The 16,626-nt window shown below is 52.1% G+C and overlaps 1 pseudogene across 1 annotated transcript; it reads right to left on the reverse strand.

The window, feature by feature from the left end:
* Positions 1 to 6,023: 6,023 nt before the first annotated feature.
* On the reverse strand, positions 6,024 to 16,626 carry LOC144274750 (zinc finger protein RFP-like; annotated as a pseudogene). The gene is made up of 7 exons (XR_013347948.1): positions 16,177 to 16,626; positions 14,480 to 14,575; positions 13,251 to 13,481; positions 12,912 to 12,934; positions 12,065 to 12,180; positions 9,678 to 9,722; positions 6,024 to 8,875 (listed from the first exon to the last, which is right to left on the reverse strand). The product of XR_013347948.1 is annotated as a zinc finger protein RFP-like (transcript).

Here is a 16,626-nt window from a genome sequence, read left to right on the forward strand (position 1 = left end):
TAGTACCTGTAATTTCTCTCCCCTGGCTGTCAGATGCACCGTGTGCAGCTGGTTACTTAGAGACATTCAGTCATACAGCTGGGGTGGCATTTTTCTGCTCTGCCACTTTCGCGGTAAAAGGTGGCTGTAACTTTCCCCACTCTGGTCTGTTTGGCATCACTGGGATGCTGAGACCTTTCAATATCAGGACACTGAATCGTAAGCTTTTTGGGTCTATTTGCTCAGCGTCTGTTCAGAGCTCAGCACCATGGGGCCCTTGTTCTCCATAGACTATAATGCAAAGATACACACAGGCATTGTATAGATGGGGAAACTGAGGCAGGGAGTGGACTGGTTCTATGGGCCCCCTATTCAGTGGCTACAAGGGCCAATGCAGACCTTAGGAGCACCTAGGCAAGTGTTGAGCTCCAGCCAGAGCTGCATCCCTGGTTTAATGGTCCTAAGGGGCGTTTCCAGGGTGCAGAGTACAAGAGATGCAGCTTCACCCTGGCCACACCCCTCTGTCCCTTTCCGCCCCTTCCTCCTCCAGCCTGTCTATGCCCCATCCCCACTCCCTCCTGCCTCTCCCAGGAGCACTCCCTGTGGCTGCAGCTGCTGGGGAAGAGGCACAAACAGCCACGCCAGAGCACAATGATGGGACTTTCCACAGGGCTCTCTGCAGCCATGGCTCCCTCCGGGCAGTGGGACAGGCTTTGTTTCCATTTCCTGAGTTCACACTATGCCCCGCCTGCAGCAGCAACGGGGTGTTTCCTTGCCTGAAAATGACTCGTGCTGTTTGCTGAGCAGGAAGGACCCAACCAATTTCACCCCTGGAGGCTTTACTGAAAAAATGTACCACTGGGGCTCCAGTCCTGCCGTCAGCCCCTGTGTTGGTGGGGAGGGTCACTGAGGCAGCCCCCTATCAGGATGAGCCTGGAGGAGCAGGAGCTGTGTGTCGAAGGCGTGATAGTCAGGCTTGGCAGAATTTTTTTTTATAATATATAATATTTGACAGATAATGTTTATTTTAAGGAATTTTTATATTTATTGATTTATATGTTCACAGTTGCACAACAATCTGGGTTTTAAGCCTTTCATTCCAGTTAAAATTTTCACGGTTGTGGGAAATGGTGGGGGAATCAGACAATATTTTGGTCAGACCAGAACTATTTTATGACACTGGACGCTGAGATTCAAGAAGTTGAAGCTTTAGAACTGTTAAAATTGTCTGTGAGGAGCTAAATCTCCTCCCTCCCCCAGCAGCTCCCCCAGGGCAATGACCCAGTGCGTCCCCCACCACCACACGGACCGAGGCTGAGAGTCCATCTGCTGGCGGCTCAGGGGCCTGTGGAATGTGCTGGGATCTCAGCCTGGGCCCTAGGGGGGCAGGTGACCCTGTCACACAACCACGCCCAGCAAGGCCTGCTCCCATTTTCTCCCAGTTTGTCCGTCCCAGCAGAGAGACCAGGGACTGCAGGGAGACCAAGCTCCCGTCCCCCAGGTGAGGGCCGGGGCCGAATGGCCGAGGGGAGCCAGTGTGAGGGGAGCTCGCACTAGGGGCCTGCAGGGTACATGGCATAGGAGTGCACATGGGGTGTGACCGGTTTGCCCAATGCAGGGCAGAGCTCGGGGGGGGGCGGGGGGCTGCGTGCTCCCACAGGGCAGCATGTCTGGCTCCGCCCTGAGCCAAATGCTGCTCGGAGCCTCATGGTTGGGGAGCCGGTGGGTTGGATAAGGGGCGGGGGCAGCCAGGGGACAGGGAGCAGGGTGGGTTGGATACACAGGCGGTCAGATGGCCTGCAGTGCCCATGCTCCACGGTTCGGCAACGTGGGGTGGGGCAGGGCGGGGCACGGCGCTCTCACCTCAGGGGCGGCTCCCCCCTCCCCAGCGTCCCTGCGGAGTCTCAGCGGAGGCAGGGCAGCTCTGCACGCTGGTGCCCCCTCCCAGAGCTGACCCGGTTCCCAGCTGGGGTGGGCGGGGCGGGTGCCAGAGCTGCCTGACCACCCCTCTCCAGCAGGGAGGGGGAGGGAGCTGCAGGCAGAGAGAGCAGCAGGAGTCTGTCACTGTCAGACACAGATGGGGGGGGGGAATTGTGGGGGCAGACAAAGAGATGGAGCCGGGGGCAGGAGAAAGGAGCAGCGATGGGCACCCCAGGGCTGGCATAAAATACACAGTACAGAGGGGGCTTCCTGGGGAGGGGGTGGGGGAGTATAGCAATGCTCCCTTCCCCCACAGACCAGACCCAGGCTGCAGCTGGCTCTGTCCATCACTCCCACCCCCCACCCCACAGAGACCCACACAATTCTCTGCCCCCCTGGAAGATCCCCACCAGCCCCTGTGCCCCCATCACCCCTCTCCAGAGACCCTCCCCTTTGTGCCTCCAGAAACAGCTCCCCTCCCCCCTGCCTCCCCTGCTCCCTACAATCTTCCCCTTTGCCTTCCCCCTCCCGCCCCCAGCTCATTGGCCAGGAGGCTCCGAGACTGGCGGTCACCAAGGCCAATGGGAGCTGCACCTGGGGCAGGGGACCTGCTGGCAGCCGCAGACCTGCCCGGCCCTGCCTCCACAGCACGGGGAGGGGGAGCCCCAGGTGAGCAAACCCCGGTCGTCATCATCACAGGCCCAGCAATGCTCTGTGGATTTAATTCCACTGAGGCAAGTCATTTAATCTCCTCTTCCTTTCCAGATACTTTGTGGCTTTTCCTGTAAGAAAACTTACAATGTCTTTGCAAAGAAGTCCAGTCATCGTTTTTCACTTGAGAAGTATATTTTCTGGTTATTCATACGCTCATTTATTTTGTTAACTCAGTTTCCTAGGGAATTTTAAAAGTCACTTGAATTGTACCTGGTTTTTTTCCATTGGTCCAAAAACACACGGAAGATGTGCAGATTTTTATTTCTGTGGGTCAAAGCATGTAGCAATGTAAATGTCAGAGCTAGAAAAGCTCTGCAAGGGGATGGGTCCCTCAGGAAATTGTCCTCAAGTCATTCCTTCTTCTGGGCATTCCTTTCTATTGTTCCCTCTTCCAGTGATAGGGATCATTGTCTCCACCCACAGCGGAGATGCAGAAGACTGGGCCAACCCTGGAGCCACTCTGCCTCTACCCTTGTTCTCTGTCTGCTCCCTCTACCAGCCCCTTTGGTCTCCCTGGGATTCCCCCTACCATTACTCCCTCAAACTTCGGCTTGAATAAAGACTGGGAGTGAATGTGTCATTACACAAAGTCAAACTATTTCCCCCTTGTTTATTTCCCCCCTACTGTTCTTGTCAACTGCTGGAAATGGCCCACCTTGATTATCACTACAAAAGGTCCCAGCCACGCCCCGCCCCGCCTCCAGCTCTCTCTTGCTGGTAATAGCTCACCTTTCCTGATCACTCTTGTTACAGTCTGTATGGTAACACCCATTGTTTCATGTTCTCTGTGTATATAAAATCTTCCCACTGTATTTTCCACTGTCTGCATCCGACGAAGTGAGCTGTAGCTCACGAAAGCTTATGCTCAAATAAATTGGTTAGTCTCTAAGGTGCCACAAGTCCTCCTTTTCTTTTTGTGGATACAGACTAACATGGCTGCTACTCTGAAACCTGTCCCTCTGGGTCTTCTTTCTCTGGAGCTTCTCATGAAGCAAAGTTGTCATTACAGGTTCTTATCTCTGTAATGTATTTAATGTTGATGTATTTCTTAAGTGTTAATGAATGCACTGTGGGAGTCCCCCTTCAGCCCTCTATATAAATTGATCCTTTTCTTTCCATATGTTTTGCCCGTAGGGTTTTCTGCAGCCCTAGGGCAGCCAGCAATAACACCTGCACCTTTGCAATGGGGTGAAGGAAGGGACCATGAGATCCCTATTTATGTGATTTGCAAGAAGTGTTATCATGACTCAGGGTACCAAATGCGTTTAAATGATATAAGTGCCTTGTAAAATCCCAAAGCAAGCTCATTTTCATTTCTCATATGATAATCTCCTATACAGGATACACACATTTTTCATTAATTCTATGAGTTGATTTTATTATTAGTAGTAGTATTAATTATTATTAACTAGGTTACTGTTTTTTTTCAGTGTGGAAAATTGTGTGCTCAATGTTTGCCTTAAAAAAAAAAATCCCCTGGGTGCACACGCTAATGAAATGTAATGCGCACGTCTATGGTACATGGTGTGGGATAAACAGAGACCTCTCAGGCCACTCGCCCATTGCGGCTGCAGGAGGGGATGTGGGGACAGACGGAGGAGGCCTGGGGCAGTCTGGGAAGCCGCCATCGGGGACACGGAGAGGGAATTCAGCTGTGGCGGGGAAGCCGTGCTGCGCAGAGATGCTGCTGCAGCTGCAGCTAGTTACCCGGGTCCAGCGTTGCAGCAGTTTAACAACGTGGTTACTAGACGTTGCAGCTCAGTGGAGTGAAGTGCTGCTCTTTAGCTGGTCTCTGCGCAGCTTGAGATTTGCAGCCATCGTTCAAACACCTTTCCCCTGCTGCTGTCTTAGGCCTTGGCTACACTTGCGAGTTACAGTGCAATAAAGGAGCCCCGGGCACACTAGCTCACTACCCATCCACACTGGCAAGGCACGTAGAGCACTCTGCCCCAGGTGACCAACCGTCAGACCCGCCCTTTAAATTCTCTGGAAATTTTGAAAATCCCCGTCCTGTTTGCTCAGCCAGGCGTGGAGTTCTCTCAGCGAATCTTTCCAGGGGACCATGCCTCCACGCGCCAGGCGATCCCCAGTATGGAGCAATGGCGAGGTGCTGGACCTCATCAGTGTTTGGGGGGAGGAAGCTGTCCAGTCTCAGCTGCGCTCCAGCCATAAGAATTACGAAACCTTCGGGCAGATATCAAAGGCCATGATGGAAATGGGCCATGACCGAGACGTACTGCAGTGCAGGGTTAAAGTGAAGGTGCTGCGGAATGCCTACCACAAAGCCCACGAGGCAAACAGCTGCCCCCAAGACCTGCCGTTTGTACAAAGAGCTGGACGCGATACTTGGGGGTGACCCCACCTCCACTCCCAGGACCACCGTGGATACTTCAGAGCCAAGTTCAATCAGGCAGGAGGAGGAGGAGGAAAGCGGGAGCGAGGGTGCTGAGGAGGAGGGAGACACCCCAGAATCCCGAGATGCATGCAGCCAGGAGCAGTTCTCAAGCCAGGAGGAAGGTAGCCAGTCACGGCGGCTGGTGCTAGGGGAAGGACAAACACCAGAGGAGGTTCCCGGTAAGCTGCTTTTATTTTGGGAAGGAAGTTATTCGGTGCGGGCTCTTGGGGTGAGGAGGATTACGGCTGCATGCATGCTATTGTGTAGACTGTGCTTGCCCTTAAGTACGGGGGAATCATTGCTCTGTCTAGGGTGAACAATGCTGCCTCTGTTAAGTGTTGCATTTTGGCTTTACCGATGCAACCTTGAGATCTCAGCCGTCCATGTTATCACTGGCCAAAAGCCTCCAAAGAACCAGAAAGAGGCCACGTAGAAGCAAGGAAGACATGTTGCATGAAGTAATGCAGCATTCAAGTAATGAGAATCAAAAAGTGTAGGAGTGGCGGGAGAGTGAAAGAAGGATCCGCCAGCAGAACGAGGAGGGCTGGCACAAAAGCGCGGTGCTCCGGCAGCAAAGCACGGATCGGCTGATAAGCTCAACGGAGCACCAAGCAGACTCTATCCAGGCGCTCGTAGCCATGAAGGCGGAGCACTACCGTGCCCGCCCCTGCCCCCTGCAGCCCTTGTCCCAAAACTCTCTCCCTTGTGCCCCCATGTCACCTCCCACCCACTTTCCCCAACATCCGGGTTCTTACTGCCACCAGCTGCCTCCAACACCTGTAGCTTCACCACCCAGCCCTGAAAACTACGACCCCAACCCTCTGCACTCAACCCCCATCACCAGGCATTTCAGCCGGCCAGAAGTGCAGCCCTCATTGCACAGCACTCCAGACAGGACATACGCAAATCTGTGATTGTACCGTTCCCCACCCCACCCCCTTGCCCTTTCTGTTTCCCAAGCAGGTGCGTTTATTTTCAATAAATGAATTTTCTTTTCAATAAATGGATTTTTTGGCTTTGAAAACATTCTTTACTATTCCATAAAGTAAAAGATACATTAACCCAGGAACTCAATAAGCACTGCAAGTCAGTGCAGCAAACACAGATTCCTACTAACATTGGAACCACTGCACTTCACTCCCGTACAGGGCACCAAACTGGTGGCTTTCAGCCTCAAATGGCTCCCTCAAGCCATCCCTAATCCTTTCAGCCCTGCGCTGGGCCCCTCGAATAGCCCTGCTCTCCGGCTGTTCAAATTCAGCCTCCAGGTGTTGAACCTCCGAGTTCCATGCCTGAGTGAATCTTTCACCCTTCCCTTCACAAATGTTATGGAGGGTACAGCATGCGGATATCACCGCGGGGATGGTGTCATCGGCCAGGTCCAGCTTCCCATACAGAGAGTGCCAGCGGCCCTTTAAATGGCCAACAGCACACTCCACAGTCATTCTGCACTGGCTCAGCCTGTTGTTGAACCTCTCCTTGTTGCTGTCAAGGCTCCCTGTGTAGGGTTTCATGAGCCATGGCATTAAAGGGTAAGCGGGGTCTCCAAGGATCGCAATGGGCATTTTGACTTCCCTTACAGTGATCTTCTGGTCTGGGAAAAAAGTCCCGGCTTGCAGCTTCCTGAACAGGCCAGCGTTCCGAAAGATGTGAGCGTCATGCACCTTTCCAGGCCAGCCTGCATTAATGTCAATGAAACACCCACGGTGATCCACAAGCGCCTGGAGAACCACAGAGAAATACCCCTTCTGATTAACGTACTTGGAGGCTAGGTGGGCTGGTGCCAGAATTGCAATATGTGTCCCACCTATCACCCCTCCACTGTTAGGGAAACCCATTTGTGCAAAGCCAACCACAATCTCATGCACGTTACCCAGAGTCACGGTTCTTCTGAGCAGGATGTGATCAATGGCCCTGCAAACTTGCATCAACACGATTCCAACGGTCGACTTTCCCACTCCAAACTGGTTAGCGACCAATCAGTAGCTGTCTGGAGTTGCCAGTTTCCAGATTGCAATAGCCACCTGCTTTTCCACCGTCAGGGCAGTGCTCAATCTCGTGTCTTTGCGCCGCAGGGTGGGGGTGAGCTCCTCACACAGTCCTGTTGGAGACCCCAGGGCATGGCCACTAGTTAAGTTGAGGGGATGGAAGGCCATAAGGGTCGAGGAAGTCTCCCTGCTGAAGGCCTAAGGGCTTCTTCTCAACCCCCTTAATAGAATTCAGGCCTGGCTGGTTTGAGTAAGCTCTTTTGCTCTTAAAACAATGTTGCAGTTGTAGATAATGGCTTATAGTATAAGGTTTGCTGACGCCAAGTTAAAGATAACAGGAGAGACAGCTACAAGGCCAGACAGAATGTGCTGGTTGTTTAAGTTGCTAGGAATGCTTGTTAGAGGTTGCAGGAAATAAACATTGTTGTAACCCATATAAAAAAGGCAGAGTATTTGTGCAAAGTTTTGATTGGCTGATGTGTAGTGCAGTAGCATTAAGAAATATAAAAGTGTGTGTAATAACCTGCTCTGATGTGCAGGATTTGAGATTCCATTCTCCCTGTATCTTGTTTGCAGCTGCAAATAAACTTTTCTGCTTCTCCACCCCGTTGTGATTATTGGGTGACGCACACCAGGTAATGAACCCCTGCTGTTGTTCGCCTCTGGCACTGGGTGCCGGCAACAGTCCCATGAAAGTGGCTTTTCTCATCCAAAAGTTCTGCAGCCACTGCTCGTCATCCCAGACTTGCATGACGATGTGATTCCCACAACTCAGTGCTTCTTTCCCGAGCCCAAAAGGGGTGTTCCACAGTGCTGAGCATGTCCGTGAATGCCACAAGCAATCTCGTGTCGTATGCGTTACTCGAGTCAAGACTCCTCACTGTCCGTTTGGATCTTAAGGAGTAACTCAACTGCCAAACGTGACGTGCTGGTGAGACTCGTCAGCATATTCCCCAGCAGTTCGGGCTCCATTCCCGCAGACCAAAAGGGAAGACACAGTGCCCTGGGGCAGGAGCTGTGGCTGGGAGACCCCATGAGATCCAATCCCACAGATCTGCACAAACCGCTCCCTGCTGCTGCTTCTCCCCAGCCTCCCAACCCCTGATTGATTCATGCTGGGTCCCTGCCCAGCTCCCACCTCTGCCCCACAGGGCCCCTCTGCCCCTCCTGCAGCCTCAGGGGTTCCTCCCCCTCCCCCTCCCACCATGGGGGGGCCGCAGAGAGGAAGGGGGAGGAACTTCCAGGGGTCATAGAGATGAGGGGACAGGGGCTGGCTAGATGGGAGTCCTCCAAGGTCATAGAGACGGGGGGTCCGTGAGACTAGAGAGGCTGATTTCCGGTTCCCCCCTCTGCTGTGGGTCTCAGGGATGCAGGCGGAGCCGGGATCCCCCCACCCCCACCCAGAGCCAGGGGCGGATTCTCTCCCCAGGGACGGAGCCCAGTGGGAAAGTGAAGATCGGGGCCTCGCCACCAGCATCGATAAATGTCACCTGCCCCCGGCCACAGTCCAGACAAACCTGGATCCTGCTGGGGGCCCGGCTCCGGGGCAGGGGGTTCACAGGGGAGGTGAGAGCCCAGAACTGACCCCCCCACCACTGCACAGCCCAGATCCCACCCTCAGGGCTACGGCTGATCTGTCCCTTCCTCCCCACAGACTCTCTGGCCACCCCCACAGCCCAGTATCCCTCACCCCCCACCTCCACCTCCCAGCAATGTCTCCCCGAGGTGAATCCCTCACACCCCAGCACACAGGGCTCAGTGTCAAATCTCTCAGGGGTGTCGGGCAGTTGCTGCCGCGTGTCTCCCCGTCTCACACTTTTCCAATCCTCAGACAGGATGAGTTGGGGATGAGCCGTGTCTGGATCCAGAGTCACATTCGCTGGGGAGAGAGAGAATCAGAGCGTTAGGGGCAGAGTTTGGCCCTGGGGAAGGCTGGGGCCATTTCTCAATCTCCCCAGCAGCCCTGTTCTGGCTGGGACAGGCCTGGATCCCAGGGAGCTGCCTCTGTCCTGGGCACCTGAGACTGAGCAGGGATGTCACTGCACTTCCTCAGTCACTGTAAGGAGACCCACTTCATTAATTTCCCATTTGCTTGCATAAGCGTCAGCTCCCAGCTACCCCTGTTGATTCTGCCCCATTCCCAGCAGGAGAGACACACCAAGAAAGGTTTTAGTGTGGAGGGAGCAGAGGAAGCAGGTCCAGTTTTGAAGCCCAGAGGAAATTTCGCTCCTCTAATGCAGTCTCCACTTCCAGGGCTGGGAACAGAGAGGAAGATGCAGCATTGGGGAAGAGCTGATTAACACCAGAGAGTAGGAGGTGGCATTGGGTGAGGTAGCCCCATCCCCAGCCCAGAGAGAAGGGATGTGTCAGTCCTCAGGGCACAGAGCTCTGTTCGGGTGCTGCTCAGGGAGCTCCACGCCTGCCCAAGGCTTGCACTTTAGGGGGCCAACATGGCCCCCTGCCCCCAAACTATGCCCATGTTATAAAAAGAGGGTGAGCTTGACCTCCTGGCCCCCCATGTTCCAGTGCCCCTGGATCTCCTCACTGTTAATAGATTATTTTTAGGGCTGTGTGTGTTGATTTGGTTGGTAACTTTCGTTACAATCTCATGAAGATGTTTTCACTGGAATTTTCCCCTAATTTTCTCCTAATTTAAAGACAATCTCCAGCTGCAAACTCACCCTGTCTGTGTGCTCCTAGGGATTCCAGTGCAGACGGCAGAGTGTCTGGCGGAGGAAAGGAGAAAAGAGACAAGATTTCAGACTTTCATATTTATAACAGCATCCCCACTCTGAACGCATAGAACTGAGTTTTCATCATGACAGAGAAAAAGATCGAGAGGCCCAGAGACACACTCAGGCATTTCATTGAAACTAACTGAAACCTTCTATTTCCTCTTTCATTCAGATATCTCGCAATAATGGAACCAACCTCCTTTCAGCTTCACAACCATCCCAGGACACACAATCTGTAAGAGAGATTTACTTTTCCCCTCCTCATCCCCTCCCACCCTTCCAACTCCAGTTGGTTTGTCTCATTCACTCACTGCCTTTTGTCATAACCTAGACCCAGATCATACAAAGACTTTGGCATAAAAGTAACTTTACCCACTTTGGTCCCTTTGGCCAGGGGTTGGCAGCATCATGTTGTGCGATGGACACTTGACAAAATTACCGGAGTGGGTGGCTGACATTGGCGGGGGGTTATGTCATTCAGTCATCATTCAACCCGTAAAATAATGCACAATTTTCCACACTGAAAAAAACATAACCTAGCTCGTTAATAAATAATAAACAATAATAATAGTAATAAATTCAACTCAGGTGAGTGTTTTTGAATGTCCCTCACTGCCGCAGTCAATATTTTTTTTGTGGGATTGCAGCATTGAAATAAATATTTCTCCTAAAACCATATTTCAGTGCATTGTTGTCACTAGTCTTTTATTTTTCTTGTTTAAATAATATGTCTGACAGGAGGATGAGTGTCTCTGTGTCTGTGTGTGTGTGTGTCCCACCTCTACACCGCTTACCCCATGTCTCTCCCCTGTCTGTGTCCCTTACATGGGAGATCCCCCATCATGTCACAGGATGTGAGAAGCAGAGGAGGGGAGTCTCTGAGTGGAGCAGGGTTTCCCACTGGCACACTGTGACCAGGGCACCCCTCTCCGGGCAAGGGTGATCCCAGGGTCGATGGGAACCTCCTCTGTCTCCTGACCAGGACAAAGGGACAAGCTCTGGCTGTGGGTGGGGGTCTGTTGTAAGCAGGGGCCAGGGTGGAACAAATTCTTCGGCGAGAGGACTCACCTCTGGTGGCTCCCAGAAGTGGCTTCCCACTGTCCCTCATCCCTGCTGCTCCTGGGAAGCTAGGCTGAGGGGATCTGTGCAGCTGGGGGAGGGGTAGCAGTGAGGGGCTGGAGCTTGGCTGAGGGGAGTTGTGCAGTGGGGGGGGCAGCACTGAAGAGTTGGAGTTAGGCTGAGGGGGGCTCTGCAGTGGGGGGTAGCACTGATGGACTGGAGCTTCGCTGAGGGGGGCTGTGCAGTGAGGGGGCGGCACTGAGGGGCTGGAGCTAGGCTGAGGGGGGCTGTGCATCCAGCCACAGAGAAGTTAGTAAAGTCCAATACCCCCTGTGTGGAGACAAGGGGGAAAGTGGCGTGTGCAGAATCAGTGGGAATAAACTGATTATGAGAAGAGAACAATAACATGAAAATAACTTGAAGAAAAAAAGCCCTGCCAATGATGTGTTCATGCATGTGTAGTGTCTGACCTATATAAGGTACTTAATATTCACACCGCTCAAAGGTGATTGGAAATATGCAATTTTGATCTGTCTAATTTTCCAGACATTGGAAGGGGTAACTAGAGCTTCCTAGGAGAAATCCCCCGTGACCCACCTATGCCCCAGGAGAAGCACTTCTTTCTATATGTGATGGCTAGTAGCAAATATCCCAATGGCTGGTGATGGGGCACGAGTCGGGGAGGGCTCTGAGTTAGAGAGAAATCTTTCCCAGGTGCCTGACTGTTGGGTCTTCTGATATGCTCAGTGTCCAACTGGCCACCATATTTGGGATAGGGAAGGAATTTTCCACCAAAGCAAATTACCAGAGACTCTGGGGTTGATTTTTTCTTCCTCTGCCATATGGGGCACGTATCATTTACCAATGTTAAACTAGAAGAAATGGTGGTTCTCTGTAACTTGAAGTCTTTAAATCATTATATGAGGGCTTCAGTAATTCAGCCAGAGTTTACGGGTAAATTGCAGGAGTGGGTGGGGAAGTTCTGTGGCCTGCAATGTGCAGGAGGTCAGAGTAGATGGATCATGATCGTCCCTTCTGACCTTAAAGTCGATGAGTCATTTCTTACTTTGTAACTGTCATTGAAAAGAATGTTTCTGGTGCAAACAAACGTTTGAATTAATCAACCTGAGTGTCTTGGACCCAAATGTCTGGCCTTCTCACCCAACTATTAAATAGAAGCATCATCTAAGTATGAACCAATTGACCAGCACCATTCTCTTCCCACAGTCTCAGAGGCTCTTCCCAATTTCCATTCCTAGATCCCTTCTGGGTACCTTTGAACTTCCTCAGAGTTGCCATTAGCACAATAGTTTTCTGGGAGAAATCACTGACTTGCTCTTCCAGTTCAGGAGAAATCTCCTCTGACTGCTGGAACTTCCCCTTCTCACACCTGGAGAGAAACAATTTCACGTGATTATATTTCATTGTGTGACTCATGATAAGTTCTGGCTAGTGAGTCGCTGCTCTAATGGGCCTGGAGTTCGAATTCCTCGACTTCTCCCGGCCTCAGAGCAGGTGAAACACAGCCCATGGCCGTACAACCTTCCCTTCTCAGGACTCATTAATGTTCTTAAACTCTGGTCTGGTGAGATCAGCTCCGGGGACAAAAGGGGAACTGAGTCTCCATGGCCAATTCACTCCTTGGCCTCCATGCTCTGAGGGACAGGAGGTTCCTACGTAAAGTGCTGTAGAAATCTGTCCACTAGAAACTAAACTGAGACACCAACTCCCCCCTCCCCAGCTCATTCCACACAGGTCTCCAAACTGTCCTCAGGCCGGGAAAGTCTCAGGTGGGAAAGACTCTTGACCACTGCTGCCTTGGGCTGAATGGTAACCAGGGCCCCAGTAGTGACAGGCCCATATTCCATCCCCACAATCCTGAGGCAGCCACACCCCCAGGGATGTGACATCTCTAGGAAACACTTGAGGTCAGTCTTTCCCACTAAATGGAGAATTCCAGAGTCTTCTGTACCAGGGTGAGAACCTCAGGATTAAGTTTATCTGAGAGATTTGTCTCCAAAATCCCCACACATGTTGCTGTGGAGATGCGGTGCAAACATCATCTCCATGCTCTTCCCCAGCATTGCCAAGTATGTGTGGGAGTGAGAGAGAGCCACGTACCTACTCAAAGTGCTTCTGACATCCTAGAGGGGAGAGAGATTAAAAAAAATCTCAGTACCGCCTGACACACACTTGGGATTCCAGGAAAGGGGTTTTGCAAATACAGGGAAAATCAGCCCTGCCCTGGCCCCGGGGCCATGGTTTCACTGAGCTAATGTGGCTCTTCCATCTCTAATATCAATGTGTCTGTGAATCTGCAAAGAACAATAGTCATTCACATTTCAGCAATGCACACATTGAGTTACACTGAGATCTCTGACTGCTGGACCTTGGTGCCCGTACTTCAGGAGCTGTCCTGTCCCTGTGTTGGGATTTGGGATGTTTCTAGCTCAGTCTCACCTGCAGGAATTCACTTGCTGGCTTCTGACCCTTCCCCTCCATCTCACTGATCAGCTCACTGAGACGGGAAATCCCCTCTGAGAGTTTGGTGATATTTTCCTACTGTATCTTCACAATCTCCTTGTCCAGCTTTTCCAGCTGGGCCAGCAGGAGTCGCTCTTGTTCCTCCAGGAACTGCCGCAGCTGCTGAAATTCAGACACAATCTTCTGCCTCTCGGTTTCTGTCTGTTTCTAGAAGAAATAAGGAAAGGGCTGGTCAGGAACATGGATGGAGAGTGGAGACCTTTCATACAGTCTTACAAGACAGAGTTTCTTTACAATCTCTAACACATCTGTGTAGAGACCAGGCCATGAGGCGTCAGGCCTAGTGCTCAGAGCTGCAGTCAGAAGTCAGGAACTACAGCCAAAGTCAGAGCTGGAGTCAAAGTCAGGAATTTACCAAGGGTTGGGGCTACAGTCGAGGTCAGAAGTCGTGCCAAAGGCTGAGCCAGAATCAGTGTCTGAAGTCACACGGGGGATCAGGACTGGGGTCGGAGTCAGGGAGCCACGCGAAGGGTCAAGCCACAGTCAGACAGCAGTACTGCAGGTCAAACCTGAGTCAAGAACAACGCCAGGGCCAAGCCAGAGTCAAGGTCAACTCCAGCAGCAGATCGGGAGTTCACTCAGTTGTTTGGACAACTTCCCGTGACTCCTGCTGGCGTAATTCATGCAGCCGAACGTCTGCTCCAATCAGGAGCTTCGTAGGCAGATCCGCTGGTGGGCCAGAGTTCCACTAGCCCCGCCCCCCCGGCTCTGGAGAGCGGTCGGGTTGTCATGAGAGTCTCTGTGGACTGAGGTTCCAAACCCACCATTCTTCACATCCTGACACTTGACTCTACACTGCGATCACAAAGGAGAGGATTTTCTTACAGCTTCGCATTTGGGCCCAATCTCTCTGCAAGGGCTGTCTCCGTGTCTACCGGGATATAGTCAGTGCGGTTTGGGAGAAATTTTGTGAATGCCACAACGGGTAGTAATTAACTAAACTGCATCTTAGATCCTGCAGAAGACGCTGTTGTCCTTCTCCAGGGAGAGAACATTTGTGATATGCGCACGCCCACGGCCACACACACACACACACAGAGTGTCCCATGATCATGGAAAAACACACACAAGGCCACAGAGAAATCTACCAATAAACATCCCTCCCAGCTCCATGTCCCGGCAGGCAAAGAACAACAGGCACCGACCAGATACTCCCGGCTTCTCTCCTCTCCAGTCACTTTCAATCCCAGCAGCTTTTCTCTCTCTTCCCTCAGAGTCTTCAAATGGGCTTGTATTTTTTCCTGACAAACAGAAATGATTTTGTGGGTTTATTTTGAGGATTGTAGGGGGTAGATGAGGTGTTTTCCACCCAAAATTCTACATAACAGTCAGTCTTCCTAGATACACTAGGTGGGTAAGGCAATACCTTCCGCTGGCCCAGCTCCTGTTGGCAAAAAAGTTACACACAACTCAACTCTGGGGAACATATGCTTTCCCAGGCCTGAAGAAGAGCTCTGTGTAAGCTTGAAAGCTTGTCGTTCACCATAGAAGTTGGCCATGAGCAGATATTACTTTACCTACCTTGTCTCTCTAGTATCCCGGGACCAACAAAATACTCTGTACAACAGTGGGTCTTTCTAGAGGTAGGACAGCAGAGACACCAAGGAAATGAAACCTTACTTATGGAAATTGGGCGGGTTTTGTTTTTATTACATCCACTTTCTCCATTGAGTCAAACCAGTGGAAAACTGGTGTCCCATGGTGGTGAATCTATAAAGCTGTTTTTGAGAAGATTTAACAAACAGTGATACCAATCCCAGAAGCCACCGGGGGCAGCCATGTAGGCTGGGATGCTCAAAGGAGTCCACCTCCATTGGCTTTCAGCCCTGTACCCCTGGGGATGGGATGGGTTGGACAGCACTGATCTAAGGACTAGGACAAACACCATTAGATGTGTTGATTTGTGTTAAGAACAGCTGGCGTTTGCCCTAGTGCTGTCCTAGCCCCTTTCCCTGGCAATGGCCTCTGGGTAGCGACCCCAAAGTCCTGAGCAAAGACCCCAGAAGCGGTGGATTCTGGCAGATTTCAAAGGGCTGCCTGGTGGGACTAACGGACCCACGTTGGCTGATCCTTGACCACAAACACACGAGAACAGGTCAGAGTGGCACTGGTCCGCACGGCCCAGGGGTTAGTTTTGCTGAAGATAAGTCTGATCCCAGTGGCATGTGGCATGGACCTGCGCTGACTGGAGCCCTTGTGGGTGTGGACTGAAGTGCTCGGGGTCCCACACCGTGTTCAGCCCAGTGATCTGCTCTAGTGCAGGCTGGCAGCATCTGAGTTTAACCCTCATGGAGCGGCACAGGAGTTCAGAATCGCAGTGGGAAACCTCCTCTCCCTGCCGGGCCTAGGACCTGTATCAAGGAGTCTTTTCCTCCTACTGTCTGCAGTTCAACACTGCTCAGTGCTGCTGAAAGGGGCAGAGTAGCTAGTGATTAGAGCACTGAAGTGGGCCTTGGAAAACCAGGTTTTTATATCCAGCTCTGCCACTGATCTGCTGAGTCACCTTGGACAAGTCACTTCCTCTCACTGTGCCTCAGTTTCTCCTCCCACCATTTGTCTGTCTTGTCCAGTTAGACTGTAAATGGCTCGGGGCAGGGATTGTCCCTCACCGGGTTTTGTGCAAGGCCCCCACAATTGAGGTCAGATCTCATCTGGGGTCTCTAGGGGATGCAAATAACAATAAACACTGTGATACAACCAGTAATACCAGCCACAGCTTGTAACTCCCCCAATCAGCTTTCATGCAATGAAGGCTACACACAGCTGAATGACAGGGTCACACCATTAACCTGTAATTAACATCCCAAGTTATTACCCATTAGACTGGGCAGCAACTCCCTACCTTGTACTCCTGGGCAGCTTCCTGTATGGGAACCACCCTGTGAGCGCGGTGAGCCCGGGATCTGTCGCACACCACACAGTTGGGGGTTTGATCCTCTTCACAGAACAGTTTCAGAGTCTCCTGGTGTTCCCCACACACCCCGCCCGCTCCTGCTCCCTTCGCTGCCTGGAAACTCAGCCGCTTGGCGATTTCTACGACATTTGCCAGCTGCCTGTTGGGCCTGAGGTTTCTCTGTTGCACAGTTTCTCTGCACTGAGGGCAGGAGGCGGCTGTGTCGGGTCCCTCCCAGCACTGGGCGATGCAGGCTCGGCAGAAATTGTGCCCACACTCCAGAGTGACAGGGTCTGTGAAATACTCCAGACAGATGGGACATGTCGCTTCATCCTGTAGACTTTCCACGGGGCTCGCTGCAGCCATGGCTCCCTCTGGGCAGTGGGACAGGGTAAGTTT

Source organism: Eretmochelys imbricata, chromosome 14, assembly GCF_965152235.1.
Source record: "Eretmochelys imbricata isolate rEreImb1 chromosome 14, rEreImb1.hap1, whole genome shotgun sequence".
NCBI classification, from domain to species: Eukaryota; Metazoa; Chordata; order Testudines; family Cheloniidae; genus Eretmochelys; species Eretmochelys imbricata.